The sequence below is a fragment of the Bubalus kerabau genome, chromosome 18, assembly GCF_029407905.1.
Source record: "Bubalus kerabau isolate K-KA32 ecotype Philippines breed swamp buffalo chromosome 18, PCC_UOA_SB_1v2, whole genome shotgun sequence".
Taxonomy (NCBI): Eukaryota; Metazoa; Chordata; class Mammalia; order Artiodactyla; family Bovidae; genus Bubalus; species Bubalus kerabau.
In genome coordinates, this window is record NC_073641.1 from 26,818,076 (window position 1) to 26,838,491 (window position 20,416).

Consider the following 20,416-nt stretch of genomic DNA (forward strand, 5'->3'; position numbering starts at 1 on the left):
AACAAGACATGGTGGCTCAGATGGTAAAGTGTCTGTCTACAATGCGGGAGACCAGGTTCGAGCCCTGGGTTGGGAAGATCCTCTGGAGAAGGAAATGGCAATCCATTCCAGTACTATTGCTTGGAAAATCCCATGGACAGAGGAGCCTGGTAGGCTACAGTCTATGGGGTCACAAAGAGTCGGACACAACTGAGCGACTTCACTTTCACTTTCACCTAAACAAGAAGAGAGCATGTTAGGAGTGGGTTCAGGATAGAAGGGAAATACAGATAGTGCTTTCAAGGAGTTTTGCTCTAAAAGAAAACAGAGAAAGGGAGGAAGAAATGGGGCAAGGTTAGCTAGGCCTGTTAATTAATGTACTTTTTATAGCTAGATAATTTGAGTATTAAGTTGTTAGAAGTTGTGTTAGAATTGAAGAATGAACATGTTTAAAGTATAATTAATTGCTTTGTTTTCTAAGTCTTTTTCTTTTTGAAGTCTCATTGTCAATGGAAGTAAAATAGATTTGGGGGCTTTTAACGTTGAAGTCTAATTGACATAAAACATTATTAGTTTCAGTTGTACAATATGATGATTTTGACATTTGTATGCATGGAATGCAAAAGTAGGAAGTCAAGAAACACCTGGAGTAACAGGCAAATTTGGTCTTGGAATACGGAATGAAGCAGGGCAAAGGCTAATAGAGTTTTGCCAAGAGAAAGCACTAGTCCTAGCAAACACCCTCTTCCAACAACACAAGAGAAGACTCTACACATGGACATCACCAGATGGTCAACACCGAAATCAGATTGATGATATTCTTTGCAGCCAAAGATGGAGACGCTCTATACAGTCAGCAAAAACAAGACCGGGAGCTGACTGTGGCTCAGATCATGAACTCCTTATTGCCAAATTCAGACTTAAATTGAAGAAAGTAGGGAAAACCACTAGATCATTCAGGTATGACCTAAATCAAATCCCTTATGATTACACAGTGGAAGTGAGAAATAGATTTAAGGGACTAGATCTGATAGACAGAGTACCTGATGAACTATGGACTGAGGTTCGTGCCACTGTACAGGAGACAGGGATCAAGACCATCCCCATGGAAAAGAAATGCAAAAAAGCAAAATGGCTGTCTGGGGAGGCCTTACAAATAGCTGTGAAAAGAAGAGAAGCGAAAAGCAAAGGAGAAAAGGAAAGATATAAGCATCTGAATGCAGAGTTCCAAAGAATAGCAAGAAGAGATAAGAAAGCCTTCCTCAGTGATCAATGCAAAGAAATAGAGGAAAACAACAGAATGGGAAAGACTAGAGATCTCTTCAAGAAAATTAGAGATCCCAAGGGAACATTTCATGCAAAGATGGGCTCGATAAAGAACAGAAATGGTATGGACCTAACAGAAGCAGAAGATATTAAGAAAAGGTGGCAAGAATACACAGAAAAACTGTACAAAAAAGATCTTCATGACCCAGATAATCACGATGGTGTGATCACTGACCTAGAGCCAGACATCCTGGCATGTGAAGTCAAGTGGGCCTTAGAAAGCATCACTATGAACAAAGCTAGTGGAGGTATTGGAATTCCAGTGAAGCTATTTCAAATCCTGAAAGATGATGCTGTGAAAGTGCTGCACTTAATATGCCAGCAAATTTGGAAAACTCAACAGTGGCCACAGGACTGGAAAAGGTTAGTTTACATCCCAATCCCAAAGAAAGGCAATGCCAAAGAATGCTCAAACTACCGCACAATTGCACTCATCTCACATACTAGTAAAGTAATGCTCAAAATTCTCCAAGCCAGGCTTCAACAGTATGTGAACCGTGGACTTCGAGATGTTCAAGCTGGTTTTAGAAAAGGCAAAGGAACCAGAGATCAAATTGCCAACATCTGTTGGATCATGGGAAAAGCAAGAGAGTTCCAGAAAAACATCTATTTCTGCTTTATTGACTATGCCAAAGCCTTTGACTGTGTGGATCACAATAAACTGTGGAAAATTCTTCAAGAGATGGGAATACCAGACCACCTGACCTGCCTCTTGAGAAACCTATATGCAGGTCAGGAAGCAACAGTTAGAACTGGACATGGAACAACAGACTGGTTCCCAATAGGAAAAGGAGTACGTCAAGGCTGTATACTGTCACCCTGCTTATTTAACTTCTGTGCAGAGCACATCATGAGAAACGCTGGTCTGGAAGAAGCACAAACTGGAATCAAGATTTCTGGGACAAATATCAATAATCTCATATATGCAGATGACACCACCCTTATGGCAGAAAAGCCTCCTGATGAAGGTGAAAGAGCAAAGTGAAAAAGTTGGCTTAAAGCTCAACATTCAGAAAATGAAGATCATGGCATCTGGTCCCATCACTTCATGGGAAATAGATGGGAAAACAGTGGAAACCGTGTCAGACTTTATATTTCTGGGCTCCAAAATCACTGCAGATGGTGACTGCAGCCATCAAATTAAACAATGCTTACTCCTTGGAAGAAAAGTTATGACCAACCTAGATAGCATATTGAAAAGCAGAGACATTACTTTGCCAACAAAGGTCCATCTAGTCAAGGCTATGGTTTTTCCAGTGGTCATGTATGGATGTGAGAGTTGGACTGTAAAGAAGGCTGAGCACCGAAGAATTGATGCTTTTGTACTGTGGTGTTGGAGAAGACTCTTGAGAGTCCCTTGGACTGCAAGGAGATCCAACCAGTCCATTCTGAAGGAGATCGGCCCTGGGTGTTCTATGGAAGGACTGATGCTAAAGCTGAAACTCCAGTACTTTGGCCACCTCATGCCAAGAGTTGACTCATTGGAAAAGACTCTGATGCTGGGAGGGATTGGGGGCAGGAGGAGAAGGGGACGACAGAGGATGAGATGGCTGGATGGCATCACCGACTCGATGGAGGTGAGTTTGAGTGAACTCCGGGAGTTAGAGGTGGACAGGGAGGCCTGGCATGCTGTGATTCATGGGGTCGCAAAGAGTTGGACAGGACTGAGCGACTGAACTGAACTGAAGTGAACTGATGCACTGAATATTGAGGCTTTTAGTGAAAGTGTTGTATAAAGTTATCAAGCTGAGATTCTGTTGAATATTTGAGTTTGCAGGTGAAATTGCTGCCGAAACAACATCCTGTGGCAAGTCAAAGATTATCACACTATTTAGTGCTGTCTTTAGGGTGTCCCTTTCTAATTCTTCTTCCCTTTCCATCAGTCTTGGAAAGTTTGAAGTATCTACCTTAGCTTAAATTTGATATAATTTAGAGAATATCTCTTGCCACTATTTGATCAAATTTCATTTGATATCTGTTCAATATCTTTTTACTGTCTTCTCATTTCTTTCAATGAAAGACTAGATGTGGCTTATAATACAAAAAAGTAATAAAATGTATGGAATTTAACATCATGTAATGTATCATTTAAAAAATCTTATGTTTTAAGATTCCATATCTTTTATCTTTCATGGTGAGCAGAGATAGATTTGTAAATTGTAAGGAATTGTAAAATATGAAAACATTAATAGAATCAATTAATAGAACCACTCAGCGAGAACTGTGGTTTTTATTGTATAATAGCTTTGAAAGTCTTGTGTGTTAAGAAAATCTCAAGGCAGGTTTTTTATTCTTAGTCCGCTACCCCCAGATTACATGACAGTGGCGTCTAATTTTAATAGATGCAGAGTTTATTATGACTGAAATTCTTTGTTTCAGGTTTTTATGTAGCAGAGAATACTTGCATTTTTTTCTGGTGATATCTTATTCCCCTTGTGTGGTCCCCAGGTGAGCCCTGATCATCTTAGATACATTTTATGTACTCTTTTGGTGATTAATATTTTACCTCTGCCAACACTCTCTCTAATTCGTCCATGAACAGTTCCCTTGAGGACCTTTATATCCTCTGTTGTAGTGTTTATAAAATCGATTGTAACAGTTCAAATAGTCATAAGTGTATGCCCTTTCCTCCTTTGGAGAAATGTGGAGGGGATAGTCTGTTCAGGTGGAGTCATAATTCCTTGGATGAATGTCATAAAATTTCTACAGGTTCACCAAATAAATGAGGCGTAATGACTTATTTTTAAGCACATAACTTTGTCTAATCCTTTTCTTTCCAACCTCATTCCCCCTACTGTGTTTTTCATTTTGATTTTTGTTTAATTTTTTAATGTGATGGTTTACTGTAATCTTTCAGATTTTATATTTTGGGGGAAAGCTGAATTTGTCAGCTAAAGACTGATTAAAAAATTTTTTTTATTAACCATGAATATGATTGCTGTGTTTTTTTGTTTTGGGTTTTGGTTTTTTTATATGTCTCTGATTAGTATTTTTTTGTAACAGTTGCTTCACAGTTATGGTGTGATTTGCAAATCAGAAAAGAGAGATTTGAAGAACTACTTTGATAAATGTAGAAAACCAGAGTAGTCTGATTTTTTTTTTTAAAGCTCAGTCATATATCCTTAGGGGATCTATATCTTAGACAAGCAATAGCACAGGCTACCTGATTGAGTTTTTATTCTTAATGAACAAAAGCTAGGTGCTACACACATGGTCCCATTTTCCTCCTACAAGATATTAAAGTTGAAAAGAAAGCAAGAACATGCAAATTTGGACATAAGAGCTATCAGGCATCAGCTTCCTTCACAGATGTAGCCAGCCCCCATCTTTTTACATAGAATTTATAGGTAGAAGTGTGGACAGTTTTAAGTTGGCTTAAAACTCAACATTCAGAAAACTAAGATCATGGCATCTGGTCCCATCACTTCATGGCAAATAGATGGGGAAACAATGGAAACAGTGACAGACTTTGTTTTGGGGGGCTCCAAAATCACTGCAGATGATGACTGCAGCCATGAAATTAAAAGACACTTGCTCCTTGGAAGAAAAGCAATGACCAACCTAGACAGCAATTAAAAAGCAGAGACATTTGCCCCCAAAGGTCTGTCTAGTCAAAGCTATGGATTTTCCAGTAGTCATGTACAGATGTCAGAGTTAGACTATAAAGAATGCTGAGCACTGAAAAACTGATGCTTTTGAACTGTGGTGTTGGAGAAGATTCTTGAGAGTCCCTTGAGCAGCAAGGAGATCCAACCAGTCCATTCTAAAGGAAATCAGTCCTGAATATTCATTGGAAGGACTGATGCTGAAGCTGAAAGTCAAATACTTTGGCCACCTGATGGGAAGAACTGACTCCTTGGAAAATACCCTGATGCTGGGAAAGATTGAAGGCAGGAGGAGAAGGGGGTGACAGAGGATGAGATGGTTGGATGGCATCACCAACTCGATGGATATGAGTTTGAGCAATCTCCGGAGGCTGGTGATGCACAGGGAAGCGTGGCATGCTGCAGTCCATGGGTCACAAAGAGTTGGACATGACTGAGCAACTGAACTGATGGACCGAAAGAAGAGAATGCATGTTTGAAAGCTGTGTATTAAATAAGAGCACACAAATGGGACGCTGAGAGGATATAACATTTTGCTCAGGAGAATCCAGGCTTAGATTTTTCTACTAGCCTTCATCTTGCCCTCTGCCCAAGACTGGCGTATTCCATCAGAATAAGTCCAGGGAATTGGAAGATCTACAAACATTGTTCTGTCTAATTTATGTCTCCAAATTGTTATAATGGAGAAAGTCTATTGTCTGTTGGGCCAAGGAACAAAATGTGTAGTTGATGTTGTTTTTAGCTGCCCTGAAAATGAATATTTAGGGACAGATCCCACCAGAGCTTGTAATCAGGGCTTACTTCTTTCAGTGCTGAAGGGTAGGGAGAAGCCCTGGCAGCCAGGACCCCAGAATGTAACCAAGGCTTGGCTAGTTGGATGCTCCAGCTTGATGTTCAGTGGTACTCAGTTGGAGTAGTTAGAGGTCATTCTTATGCTGCAGTGGAGTTCAGTACAGGATTCAAGCTGTTAGTACAAGTGGTGACTCTTGTACTAATTAATGGTTATTGCAGTGTTACTATAGACTGTATTGGTTCTAGCAATTTTTTAGTCTTCTGGTTTGTTCTGTGAATTATCAATAACCTTCCAATAAATCACTTTTCTGGTATTTGCAACCCGTACCTTGGCTGGTACAAAAGAAAAAGGAGGACATCCTTTTTAAAACACTTAACGATGTTCAAGTATCATGTTTTCCTGGTAGTTTGAGATTTCCTTTGAATAGAGAGTGAAAGCTTTATTTGAAGAAAAAAAAAATTCTTGATGTTGTTGAGACTTCAAGTAAGACCCCAGTTAAATATGTCAGGCCTGTGGGATCCCTCTAATGTCTTCATCAGCCTGCGATATAGCACCTGTACCATCTATGTAATATACACAGGAACATAAGGTATCTGCCTGTATTGATTCCAGGGAATGAAAGCAAACAGTAAAAATATTTATGATATAAATTAAGTCCACATTGCTACTTCTAATCTTTTGAGGAAACAGAAGATTGTGTTTGTCAGTATTTCATTTTTGATCAGTTATTTGTGGTGGAAAGAAATCCATTGATATTTCATAGATGACCCCAGGTAGAACTGCTTGAATCTGTGTCTTCAGCCTTTGCTTGTGAAGTTTGACAGTCTTCTAAAGTGTCTCTTTAATAAAACACACCTTTAAATAACTCTCTCAGATTCATTCCAGCTTCTAAAGTGAGAAGGTGGCTTGAACTACCACTGCTGCCAGCTCAGCTGTGGATCTGAAATATCCAGCTGTGCCCTCTCTGCCTCTCTCATCACAAGTAACAGACTTTGCAATCAGAGTCTGTCTGACACGTGTGTTGATGTGTGAGGCGAGATAACATCTAGTTCACTGTATTGACTCTTCTGAGTTAGACCATAGTAAACATTTGTCTTTGTCAGCAGTTAAAGCAACCTGATTGGAGGATGCTCAAGAATTAGAGACACCACCACCACCCCTTCCCCTCGCCAATAGTGTGCTTTTGTCTAGGTCTGCATAGACATAGCAGGAGATTTCATAATCAAAGAGAATTGATTTAACTGTTAAGATAGACCAGTCATGTTTAAAAGCTGTTTCTCCTCTCAGGAAGAAAAAATCTAGTGATGGCCCCACTCTGCATCATATTATGTATGATCTCTTTTAATAGTTATTATAGCAAATCAAAAGGACTGTTTTTGTGATTAGCCACCATTCATACTTACCATATCAGATCAGATCTTTGACCAAATGGACAAATGAAATAAATCCAGACCCTGAGTTATCTTGAATTGTACACTGTGAGAAGAGTCCTGATGGGTGGTCACAAAATCAGTTTTTAAGAAAGCACTATTCTAAGTGAAAAGTCTAATAACCACAATCACAATAGATAATAATACCTATTATTGAATACTGTTCTGAGTATTTTATATATAGAATCTCATTTACTCCTCCCAAGAATCCTTTGAGATGACCTTTGCTTTCTAGATTAGGAAACAAGTATTGGTGAAATAACATTCAGATTGTAATAGGTTTGGATGTCAGGCTTGTCTGACCATGCACTTAATCAAACCATGTGGTGAATTACTGGGGAGCATATTCTACCACGTGATAAATGCTGTACCAGACACTTAGGGTCCAAAACTGAATCAGAAGTGGAACCTGCATTTAAGTGCTCCAAGCCCAGTGGGGGAACATTGACTAAAGATCACCTTTATTTGATAGAACAGTGAGTATTAGGACAGTGGAATAGAAAAGGTGCTAAGAGAGTTTAAAGAAGGTCATCTCAATCAGATTAAGGGTTGTAGAAGTCTTTCTGGAAAAAATGATCATGTAGCTGAATTTTAAAGGATAGCTATGTGCCAGCCAGAGAGAGATAGTGGAAAATCATATATAGGCAGAGGGTCAACTCCTTTGACCTGGAGCATGAAGGAGGCTGGGTCAGGAACTGCAGATAAGTCTGTGTGGTTGGCACGAGGACTATGTTGAACCCTGGTTTGGATACTTTATAAACATTATGAACATTATGTCATGTCATCCCTCTAACAACCATTGAAGGCCAGAAATAAAACAAAGTCCGGATCATAGAGAGCCTATCTGCTTAGATAAGGAGTTTGGTCATTTTCCTGACAGCTATTAGTAGTGCTAGAGAAGACTCTTGAGAGTCCTTCGGACTGCATGGAGAAAAAACCAGTCAATCCTAAAGGAAATCAACCCTGAATATTCATTAGAAGGACTGATACTGAAGCTCCAATACTTTGGCCACCTGATGTGAAGAGCTGACTCACCGGAAAAGTCCTTGATGGTGGGAAAGATTGAGGGCCGGAGGAGAAGAGGGTGACAGAGGACGAGATGGTTAGATGACTTTACCGACTCAGTGAACATGAGTTTGAGCAAACTCTGGGAGATAGTGAAGGACGGGGAAACCTGGTGTGCTGCAGTCCATGGGGTCACAAAGAGCTGGACACGAGTTAGCAACTGAACAACAACAACATGGTAACCATGGAAAGATTTTACATCATGGGAATGATTGATGTGCTTTAGGAAGATCATTATTAGCATTTTGTAGACAGAGTTGGAGAGAAGGCAATGGCAACCCACTCCAGTACTCTCGCCTGGAAAATCCCATGGGCGGAGGAGCCTGGTAGGCTACAGTCCATGGAGTTGCGGAGAGTCGGACATGACTGAGCGACTTCATTTTCATTTTTCACTTTCATGCATTGGAGAAGGAAATGGCAACCCACTCCAGTATTCTTGCCTGGAGAATCCCAGGGACTGAGGAGCCTGGTGGGCTGCTGTCTGTGGGGTCTCACAGAGTCGGACACGACTGAAGTGAGTTAGCAGCAGCAGCAGCAGACAGAGTTGGATAAGACCCGAAGTAAGGACACCAATTATGGAAGAGACAGTGTGTTTTCCAGGAGATAATGGTGACACCCTGATAGTGGCTTTAGGGCTGGAAAGGAACAGGGAGATGGTAGAGACCAAATTGGGCAGATTTAGAGTAATTGGTGACTGAGAGCTCTGTGGGGCTGAGCTCCATCTTCTTGGAGCCTAAAGGTTGTTAAGTGAAGGAATGCTGTATGGTTCCAAAATATGAAATAGGATTTCCACTGTTCAGGTCTACAAGGAAAACAACTTTAATTTGATTTGTTCTCCTGTTGACTATTCCAAGGCTTCCCATCTCCAGTTCCAAAAGCATGAAGAGCAGAGAGAATCTGCTTTGTTGGGATTTTTCCTGGGAGATTATTAAATGACCCGTAAACCCACTTGAAGATCTACCTAGGGATTCTAGCTCTTTTTAAATATTTGCATCCCCTGATTTTTCCTAAGTGTACTAAGTATAGAAAAATGCCATTGCTAAGGAACTGTAAACGTGTTTTTGGTAGTGAGTGTATTTTTATGTACTACTTTTCATTTAGAAAAACTGTTTAGAAAGTGACCAAAAAAGAGGTTCAATACAAAATGTATTACTGTCTCTTTCATGTTAAACTAAATTTGTATCTCTTTGCTTTTTTAGGGGAAAACATAATTAATTGTCTGAAAATGACCTAGGTGAAGCCCTGATTTGTATACATCTATGAATGTGCATTTAGCTTGTATCATTACACACAGTCATACCTGGGGAATTTACTGCTAGTTTTATTGGATAATTCTGTCATTAGAAAAATTAGATACTCTGTCCAGCCATTGTAAAAGAAAAACTACATCTTAAAAACCAGAAAGATGTTTATTTTCTACTTAGCTTCCTCTTTGAGTTTCATTTTTATTTATAGAAAAATATCCCCCTAATCTATTTCTTACATGAGAAGACCTGAACTTATGGATTGCTAGAATATAGGAGAATCTTGAATTAGAGTGCCTTTAGTCTAATTATCAGATACACGCCTCAACTTTTAAAACTCAACTTGAGGCTTATCTGGAAATGCGTGTACCAGGACTCGTGAATGCCACTGATCAGGATGACTGATGCGCAGACTGGGAGCCACGTGGGCCCCTGGTCTGGTTCAACTCCGCGGCACTCTCTTCCATTCAAAGTCTCAAATGTCTGCCCCTCTGCAAAGCCGTGAGGCCAATGTCTGTAGCTGCTAAGCATGAAATCCCCTGCTTCTGTTTGTTTCTTTTGTTGCCACGAGTTAATAGGGACAGAGACAGGAGACAGCCCAGAACAAAGCAGAAATAATGGAGTATTTCACCCCAAAAAGGAATGTGGATTGAGAAATACAAAGGGGAAGGCAAAGACAGACTTAGTGTCCTGAGGCAGTGTGATGTATTGGACAGAAGCCTCAGCCCTGAGACAATTCTGGGCCAAAGCCTTCATCTATGAGCTCAGAGCAGCCTGCATGGCCGAAAGGTTTGACCCATCTTATGTAAAAACAATTTATTGTTTTTTCCCCAACTAGGGTCTTAAAGGGCCACAGGATTTTTCACCTCAAAAAGTGGATTGCCCTTGTAACATGGAGAGGAGTCGTCTGCTGGGATCTGCCTGGTGATCAAGGGCCTCTTCACAGTACTCTGTCACCCTGCTGATTATTTCTGTAGCCGAGGGTGCCATTTTGAATTTATATTCTTCTCACATCTTTTGCAAGACCTACTATGTAATCCCAGACATAGAGCATTTTTGAAATTCATTTTTCTTCTTGCATATGGAAAGAAAGGGTTAGCTAAGAGCTTGCATGTTCATATAGGCTGTCTCTTTGACATGAATTTCCAAATAGCCCAGTTTATTCATGTATTTTCTCCTATACTCTTCCCTGACATGTTTTATTTTGTGTAGTATTTGCTTGTTTTATTTACTTTATTAAAGTATAATTTACATGCACATATATCTTAAAGGAGAAAATTTGAAGACTCTTCCTTTAGAGGTTTTTTCCCCCTTATTTACCATGCTCAGAATCAGAAATCTCTGCCATTAGCATGGGCTTTTCGTCAGAGACAGGCTTTGACCTTTCCATAGGACAAAAAAAGAGTTAAATGCAAGAAGCAAACAGCAGGAAAAAGACTCTAGCAGCCCTCCAGCGTCCTCTTTTCTTCCAGCCCAGCCAGCTCCCCCTCCTTCTCTGCTCCCTAAAGTCAGCCTGAAGGAACCCAGTTCCTTTAACTCTCCTGGAAGAAGGATGCAGTTTTCTGCCTGGAATGAAAGGTACTTCAGCCATGAATGGGACAGTGCAAAGAAGGAAGCATCACTGAGACTCACATCTTCCCCTTCCTTTGCCAGGCATCTGTCTAGTTACACAGGCAGGCTTGTTAAAGCCTCCCTTCACTCCCTCAGGACAACATCCCTGACTCCAGACGTGGCCGTAGCAAGGCCAAGAGGACATGAGTAAGAGCTCTGGAGCCCAATGGCCCTGGTTGGAGCCCCAACTCTTGTCTCTTACAAACTGTCTGGCCCAGTTTTGTATCTGTACATTGCCCTGTTCACAGAACGCCCCTAATTTTGCCTCTGTATGACACACCCTCGGGTATTAGAGGCTTTTCATTCCCATCACTCAAAAATTCCTCTGGAGCCAGACTGCCAGAGTTCAAATCCTGGTTCCACTTAAACAACCATATTTAACTTCTTTGGGCCTCCCTTTCCCCATCTTAAAATGGGAAGTGCAAAGTACTTTTCTCATTGGTTTGTTCCTAAGAGTAAGTGAATTAACACTCACAAATCATTTATATCTCGTGCTTAATATAGTACCGATCACCTTTGGTTTTGTTTTTGTGTTATTAGGACACAATTCTTCCTCATGTCTTTTTCAGAGTTTAAGAAGTTCTTTCAAGCTGTATAAACATTTAGTTGTATTTTCAAAAGATAGACTCGTATTTTATTATTACAGACTTGGGAAATATTTAAAAATAATATTTTGTATATTAACACAGTTAATATTTTTTTTCAGTGAACGTGTTTAGCGTTAGAAAACATTCTAGAAATTGACTTCTTTTCAAAATCTTTTTTGTCATTGTGAGAGTTGGTAAAGGTCAGAATGTATAGGTATCTCTTTGGTTTTGAAACAAAACCACCTAAGAAGTATATCCATTTCAAGTTATGGGTGACTTTTCTCTTGCTTTTAGGTACCAATTAACTAATTTTTTGTTAATCTGACAAATATTCATTGAGCAAAGTGCTAGGCCCCATCTGAGGGCTCCAGGGAAAGATGTAGTCATCCACCATAGGAAACCTCTGGGTTTTGTTTGGCAAGACCTGTTTTACTGATAAATAAGGAGGAGATAGTATGGGGCTTGGGCAGTGACTATATAGCTGTGGGAAGCCCCAACACTGACAGAAGAAAACTTTCCAGGAACTCTACAGAGCCTCAATCAAACTGAAATCATGTACAGAATAAAGTCAGGTAGTCAAGATGAAAAACAGAGCATCACTTGAAGCAAATGCCATGTCCCCAGAGGCTAGGGATTAAGTGAGACGGGATGGTAGGAGACACTGGCAGTGCAAGGGCCAGTGCCGGGGGGAGGATCTCGAGCAGGACTCGGTCTAGAAATGTGAATTGGAATGCAGCTCTGCCTCTCTGCTTTGGTGCCTGGCCACCCTGGGTGGCTGTAAAATTAAACTTTTTGACCGAGTAATCAGACCAGGGATTATTGGTTCAGTGTGCATAAATCTGTTATCTAATAATTCTTGCAGGAGTCAGGAAAAAAATATATGTGGCCTAATATTAACCATGGTGCTGGAAGTATGTTAAAGGACCATGAGTGGAAGAAAGGAATAGTTCTCTCTGATGGAATTGGAGACCTTCTGGAGGAGATGTCATCTGAGCAGAACTTTGAACAGAAATTTGTCAAGTAGAGAAGAGGAAGAGCCTTTCTTTCTGAGTACACAGGACCTGGGTGGCATAGAAACACGAAGTGCTCAGGCTGTTTGAGGGACTAAGAGTGATTTGGAGGATGGCGGGCATCATTAAGGTAGAGCTGTAGAGGGAAGAGTGATGCATGGCAAGTGCTTCATTAGTGCTTTACAGCGTTGGGTTGTTGAACGGTTGTTCAGTGAGTCCTGCCATGTACAGTTCTCTGCCAGTTTACCAATGTCTGGTACTGTCCCCAGCAGAAATGGGGATATTTTAAGATAATCTTGCTGCCTTGGTGCTAGACCACCAGGCTGAAATACAACTCTTCACCCTGGCGATTTAATCTTTTGCTTTTTTTTTTTTCCTGATACATGTATGTGATCATCCTCCTTCAAGAAAATATTCTTGAATATTTTGGCTTAGGCTTTTTGGCTAATCTGCCTTTCGGCTCAGGTGTATACGATTTGTCCAGAGTCTACAACACAGAGTTACTACTGGTGATTCAGTGTTGGCCCTCTCTCAAGACATTGGCTCACCGTTTCTCACATACAGGGTTGGTAGAAGCTTGTGAACTTAAGCTGGTGGGAAACAACCTCTTAACATGATGGGAGAGAGACTTGGTTCTTTTGGAAAGGAACAAGTCATAACCGACCCTATGTGAACAGGCCTACGAACTGAGCAGTCTAAGCAAGAGACCATGACCTTGGTTGTCTGCTGGCATCCTCCATGCGGACTCACCCTGTTCTCTGTTCACTTCCCTGCTGCAAGTGACGGTTAAGCTTTGTGTCTTTTAGTGTCTTTGGTTGGACTGGGATGGCATGGAGCATGTGGGGCAGCTGTGGGCCGGTGGAAGGGAAGTAGCATAGACTGGGCTGCATGGTGGACTGCCAGGCCCTTACCCAAGAGAGATGACAATCATCTAAGATATCTTAGTGAGATGAGGCAAGGTAATAAAAACACTTACTTGTATGTTACCGTCTTGTAGCATAATGCATTGAACTAATGCCTCATAACATCCTCCTAAAGAAAGGAAGTGGCTGATAGTATTAAAACGTTACTGGTTAATCATGGGGAGACTGAAGCCGGCTAGGTTTATGGGCCTGCACAGAATCATACAATGCCTCAGTGTCTGGCCTGGGAATGAGGCCTGAGTTTTCTGTGTGCTGTCAGGACAGCCGACAGCTTTGTGTTTAGCATTGTACACTGCTGAAAGGGGCTTACTCTTAACAATGCACGGGCTGCTTTACGAGACAGACACAATGAACTTTGGTACAGTATAGTCTAGAGGCCAAAATGAGTAATTTTAAGTAAATTGACTACGAGATCCAAAGCTTCATTAAGTATTAAAGTGAAAACCAAGTGAAAACTGTAGTTTTTAGGGACTGACTCAAAAAACATGAACATTCTTCCCCCATTTGAAGTAACATAGTTTTAAGTGTCTTATTTTGTTGGCTTCAAATCTGACACTTTCCCTGTCAACCATTGGATTTATTTATTTCAAATAAACACCCAAAGAGTCTTCTAATAATTGTCAGTTTAACCTTTATGCTTTTTATGTTCCAAAATGTCTTAGCTCTATAGCCTGTGTTTTTGGTGTGGGTTGTTTTATTCGGATTAAGTTTGAATTCTTTCAGAACAGTTGAAATACAGAGCCTGAAATTCAAGAAAGAGATTGGGGGGAGAGGGGAAATATTATATTAGGTGTCTTTACCAGACTGAAAACATGGGGTGGAGATGGCATCATAGGAGGATAAAGAGATGAGATAAAAGACAGGAGTAGAGTAGAATGTCACTCCTTAATTGCCTTTTATGTCAAACACATCTTAGGTGACCTAGAATAAATGACCAGATGATGTAGATATTTCTGGGTTTGGCTGCAAAGTTTTTACGCTCTGGAATTTAAAAAGAACATGAAGATAAAATTCTGGAACATTTTCCAAAATATGTTGAGTAATATTGGCATATGAATGATAGAAACTGGGAAATATATGGCAATCAGTTCAGTTCAGTCACTTAGTTGTGTCGTACTCTTTGGGACCCCATGAACTGCAGACGCCAGGCCTCCCTGTCCATCACCAACTCCCGGAGCCTACCCAAACTCATGTCCATCGAGTTGGTGATGCCATCCAACCAGCTCATCCTCTGTTGTCCCCTTTTCCTCCCGCCCTCAATCTTTCCCAGCATCAGGGTCTTTTCAGATGAGTCAGCTCTTCGCATCAGGTGGCCAAAGTATTGGAGTTTCTGCTTCAAAATCAGTCCCTCCAATGAACACCCAGGACTGATCTCCTTTAGGATGGACTGGTTGAATCTCCTTGCAGTCCAAGGGACTCTCAAGAGTCTTCTCCAACACCACAGTTCAAAAGCAGCAATTCTTTGGTACTCAGCTTTCTTTATACTCCAAGTCTCACATCCATACGTGACTACTGGAAAAACCATAGCCTTGACTAGGCAGACCTTTGTTGGCAAAGTAATGTCTCTGCTTTTTAATATGCTATCTAGGTTGGTCAAACTTTCCTTCCAAGGAGTAAATGTCTTTTAATTTCATGGCTGCAATCACCATCTGCAGTGATTTTGGAGCCAGGAAAAAAAAAGTCATCCACTGTTTCCACTGTTTGCCCATCTATTTGCCATGAAGTGATGGGACCAGATGCCGTGATCTTAGTTTTCTGAATGTTGAGCTTTAAGCCAACTTTTCCACTCTGCTCTTTCACTTTCACTTTCATCAAGAGGCTCTTTACGTCTTCTTCACTTTCTGCCATAAGGGTGGTGTCATCTGCATATCTGAGGTTATTGATATTTCTCCCGGCAATCTTGATTCCAGCTTGTGCTTCCTCCAGCCCAGCGTTTCTCATGATGTAGTATAAGTTAAATAAGCTGTGTGACAGTATACAACCTTGACGTACTCCTTTTCCTATTGGGAACCAGTCTGTTGTTCCATGTCCAGTTCTAACTGTTGCTTCCTGACCTGCATATAGGTTTCTCAAGAGGCTGCTCAGGTGGTCTGGTATTCCCATCTCTTTCAGAATTTTCCACAGTTTATTGTGATCCCCACAGTCAAAGGCTTAGGCATAGTCAATAAAGCAGAAATAGATGTTTTTCTGGAACTTTCTTGCTTTTTTGATGATCCAGCAGATGTTGGCAATTTGATCTCTGGTTCCTCTACCTTTTCTAAAACCAGCTTGAACATCTGGAAGTTCATGGTTCACATATTGCTGAAGCCCGGCTTGGAGAATTTTGATTATTATATTACTGACGTGTGAAATGAGTGCAATTGTGCGGTGGTTTGAGCATTCTTTGGCATTGCCTTTCTTTGGGATTTCAATGAAAACTGACCTTTTCCAGTCCTGTGGCCACTGCTGAGTTTTCCACATTTGCTGACGTATTGATGCAGCACTTTCACAGCATCATCTTTCCAGATTTGAAATAGCTCAACTGGAATTCCATCACCTCCACTAGCTTTGTTCATAGAGATGCTTCCTAAGGCCCACTTAACTTCACATTCCAGAATGTCTGGCTCTAGGTGAGTGATCACAGTGTTGTGATTAACTGGGTCATGAACATCTTTTTTGTACAGTTCTTCTGTGTGTTCTTGCCACCTGTTCTTAATATCTTCTGCTTCTGTCAGGTCCATACCATTTCTGTCCTTTATTGAGCCCATCTTTGCATGAAATGTCCCCTTGGGATCTCTGATTTTCCTGAAGAGGTCTCAAGTCTTTCCCATTCTATTGTTTTCCTCTATTTCTTGACATTGCTCACTGAGGAAGGTGTTCTTAACTCTCCTTGCTATTCTTTGGAACTCTGCATTCAAATGGGAATATCTTTCCTTTTCTCCTTTGCTTTTCTCTTCTCTTCTTTTCACAGATATTTGTAAGGCCTCCTCAGACAACCATTTTGCTGTTTTGCATTTCTTTTTTTAGGGATGGTCTTGATCTCTGTCTCCTGTACAATGTCACGAACCTCTGTTGGTAGTTCATCAGGCACTCTGTCTATCAGATCTAGTCCCTTAAATGGATTTCTCCACTGTATAATCATAAGGGATTTGATTTAGGTCATACCTGAATGATCTAGTGGTTTTCCCTACTTTCTTCAATTTAAGTCTGAATTTGGCAATAAGGAGTTTTGATCTGAGCCACAGTCAGCTCCTGGTCTTGTTTTTGCTGACTGTATAGAGCTTCTCCATCTTTGGCTGCAAAGAATATCATCAATCTGATTTTGGTGTTGGCCATCTGGTGATGTCCATGTGTAGAGTCTTCTCTTGTGTTTTTGAAAGAGGGTGTTTGCTATGACCAGTGTGTTCTCCTGGCCAAACCCTATTAGCCTTTGCCCTGCTTCATTCTATATTCCAAGGCCAAATTTGCCTGTTACTCCAGGTATCTCTTGACTTCCTACTTTTGCATTCCAGTCCCCTTTAATGAAAAGGACATCTTTTTTGGGTGTTAGTTCTAGAAGGTCTTGTAGGTCTTCGTAGATCTGTTCAAATTCACTTCTTTAGCATTACTAGTCAGGGCATAGACTTGGATTACCGTGACATTGAATGGTTTGCCTTGGAAACAAACAGAGATCATTCTGTTTTTTTGAGATTGCATCCAAGTACTGCATTTTGGACTCTTCTGTTGACTATGATGGCTACTCCATTTCTTCTAAGGGATTGTTACCCACAGTAGTAGATATAATGGTCATCTGAGTTAAATTCACCCGCTCCAGTCCACCAGTCCATTTTAGTTCGCTGATTCCTAAAATGTCAATGTTCACTCTTGCCGTCTCCCATTTGACCACTTCAATTTGATTGGAAGCCTTGATTTGTGGACCTAACATTCCAGTTTCCTATGCAATATTGTTCTTTACAGCATCAGACCTTGCTTCCATCACCAGTCACGTCCACAATTGGGTGTTGTTTTTGCTTTGGCTCTGTCTCTTCATTCTTTCTGGAGTTATTCTCCATGATGTTGGGCACCCACTGACCCGGGGAGTTTGTCTTTCAGTGTCATATCTTTTTGCCTTTTCATACTGTTCATGGGGTTCTCAAGGCAAGAATACTGAAGTGGTTTGCCATTCCCTTCTCCAGTGGACCATGTTTTTTCAGAACTCTCCACCATGACCCGTCCATCTTGGGCAGCCCCACAGGGCATGGCCTAGTTTCATTGAGTTAGACGAGGCTGTGGCCCGTGTGATCAGATTGACTAGTTTATTAGTCACCTGCAATTTCATCTTGATGAAAGATTAAGATTGTTGACCATTTGGGCCAGGGTAGGTAGGCCAATCTTCTTTTCAAGAGATAGTTCAGGGGAATTTCAGTAGAGGAGCTGAGCACAAATGGGGGTGTTCAGAGCAGGAATAGGGTCTCTCCCCTCTGTTCCCAAAAAGATCAAAGCAACCCAGTAAGAGAGACTAGTGGTGTTATCTGTCATAGCTGAACATGGCAGAGCTCTTCTTAGTGCATGGCTGCTGGCCAGTCTTTGAGGGAATGCATACATACATATATCTGTCTCTCAGGAAAACTCTCATCATGAGTCCAGGGAACTTCTTTCTTTTATGGGTAAGAAAAAGTTTGCAAAAAGTCTGACATTATCAGCCAACCTTCCTACAAATCTGCGATGTGATGTACTAGCATCTAGGATACTTTTTGTAGTTCTAGTCATTAATCTTGTAGGAGAGGTGAAATCGAGCTCATGTAAGCCCAGAGAAAATTCACTAATCTGGTTGAGGAGTGGGAGGGGTTTGCTATATGAAGGCAGATGGAAATAATTAGGACTTCTCAGACTTGAAAAGACTGAGAAGAAATATGATTAGAGTTTAATAAATCCATGAAGAACATGGGTTAGATGATCATAGAATTTATCAGAAGTAGGCAGAGCTTCTTAAAAACCAAGGATAAGTGAATTTAGGACAAAAAGAAGTTCTATCATACCAAGAAAGTAGGTACTGCACGTCAAAATCACTCTTTTGGGAACTGGACTAAAACTTCTGGCATTGGAGAGAAGTGAAAAAGTCTAGTATTTCTCAATGTTAAGACTATTTTCTTGAAGTATGAGGTGCCCAGAGAGCATTGATCAAGCTTCCTGTTAACCTTTACATTTTCTTTTCTCCTTTCTTAGATGATATTTAAATGTCATTCAGTAGTTATTCTTTGAAAGTAGATTCTATGCTGTGGTCTCCATTAAGCACTGGGGATACTGAGATGAAGATGGACAGATATGGTTCCCACAGTCTGGTGATGGATAAGAAGCTCATTGTCTGTGTGATGAATTCACAACAAATATGCTCTGAGAGCTTGACACAAATTGCTCACATACTCTTAGCATCAGAGCAGGCAGTGGTGAGGAAGTGGTTCTTTAACTGGAACCTGAAAGTCAGTGAAGCGTTCACCACGCCAAAAGTTGGGGGAAAAGGGAGTGGCATGTGTTGAATGCTGTGCGATGCCAGAAGGTCAGTGTTACTGGAGGTGGAGGATTAAGATGGAGAGTTACAGAGATGAAGCTGGAGACTTGGGTGAAGTAGATCATGGAGGGCCCTGTAGACCACCAGGATCATAATGCAAGCCGCATAAGAGAATAGAGGGGGCAATGGTGAATGTACTAGGACTCGTTGGAGGATTTTGATGTTGTTCAAGCAGCAATGACCTGGGCTGGAGAGAGGCAGATAGATTCTAGAGCTATTTCAGAGGTTGTACAGATTGGACTTACTGACTATGAGAAGTGAGAGTGAGACATAGTCAAGCTTGATTTGTAAGAGTATGACAGCCCGTTAGACCTCATATTTCATCTGCGTAAGAAGAATTAGCACAGATTTTGTATAGGTCTTTTCTCTCATGATCTCCAAGGGACTAAGAAGTCGATAGATCTGCATCTGCCTCATCTCCCTGTCTCCTCCTTCCTCTCATGCATCTTCCAGGGCCTAAGTACTTTATAAACTAGGTGGCCTGTAATAAGTGGATGTCAATTAAGTAGAAAGACCAAAAACTGCATGAACAATTTCCAGTCTCCCAAATCCTAGTCTTTTAACTATTGCAGAGCAAACACTGGTTCATAGTACCCTGAGGTCATTTGACCTGAAGCAAAATTCTAAGTTGTGTCAGAAGAGGATTTTTGTTTCATTTGCTTTTCCCAAAAGTGGAACTCCTTCTCTTTGGTGGTTTAGGAAGGCTAGTTGAAGTTCCAAGGGTGGTATGTGATTTTCTTTGTCCAGATTTAAGAAGTCAGTGTTTTTTTTTTTTTTTTTTTTAACAAAATTGACCAGTAAGGGAACCTTTTCTGTCACTTTGCTTTTCAGCATACTTTTTCCCAGTTTCTCATCTCATTTAGATGATAGCCTTGATGAAGCCCAGTCACCCCATTATTTGGCTTCTCTAGTGGCTCAGATGGTAAAGAATCCACCTGCAATGCAGGAAACCCCAGGTTTGATCCCTGGATTAGGAAGATCCCCTGGAGAATGGAATGGCTGCCCACTCCACTATTCTTGCCTGGAGGATCCCATGGATAGAGGAGCCTGGCGGGCTGCAGTCGGTCACAGTCAGTCAGATATGACTTTGTGACTAAGCACGCACAAAATGTTTCAAAAGTCAGGATGACAGTGATATATGTGGGAACTGGATTTAATGATTTTAAACAAATTTTATTTTGAAATAATATTAAAGCATTGTAAGACTAGTACATGGAATTTCCTTTAGACTCCACTCAGGTTCCTCCGTCATTAACGTTTTACCATGATTGCTTTATTACATTCCTCACCATCTAGGTGTGGAGGTGGTGGTGGAG

The 20,416-nt window shown here is 40.9% G+C and overlaps 1 protein-coding gene across 3 annotated transcripts in view; it reads left to right on the top strand.

The window, feature by feature from the left end:
• The window catches only part of ARL15 (ADP ribosylation factor like GTPase 15), a 485,411-nt gene that overhangs the window by 163,552 nt on the left and 301,443 nt on the right, over positions 1-20,416 (top strand). The window lies entirely within an intron of this gene.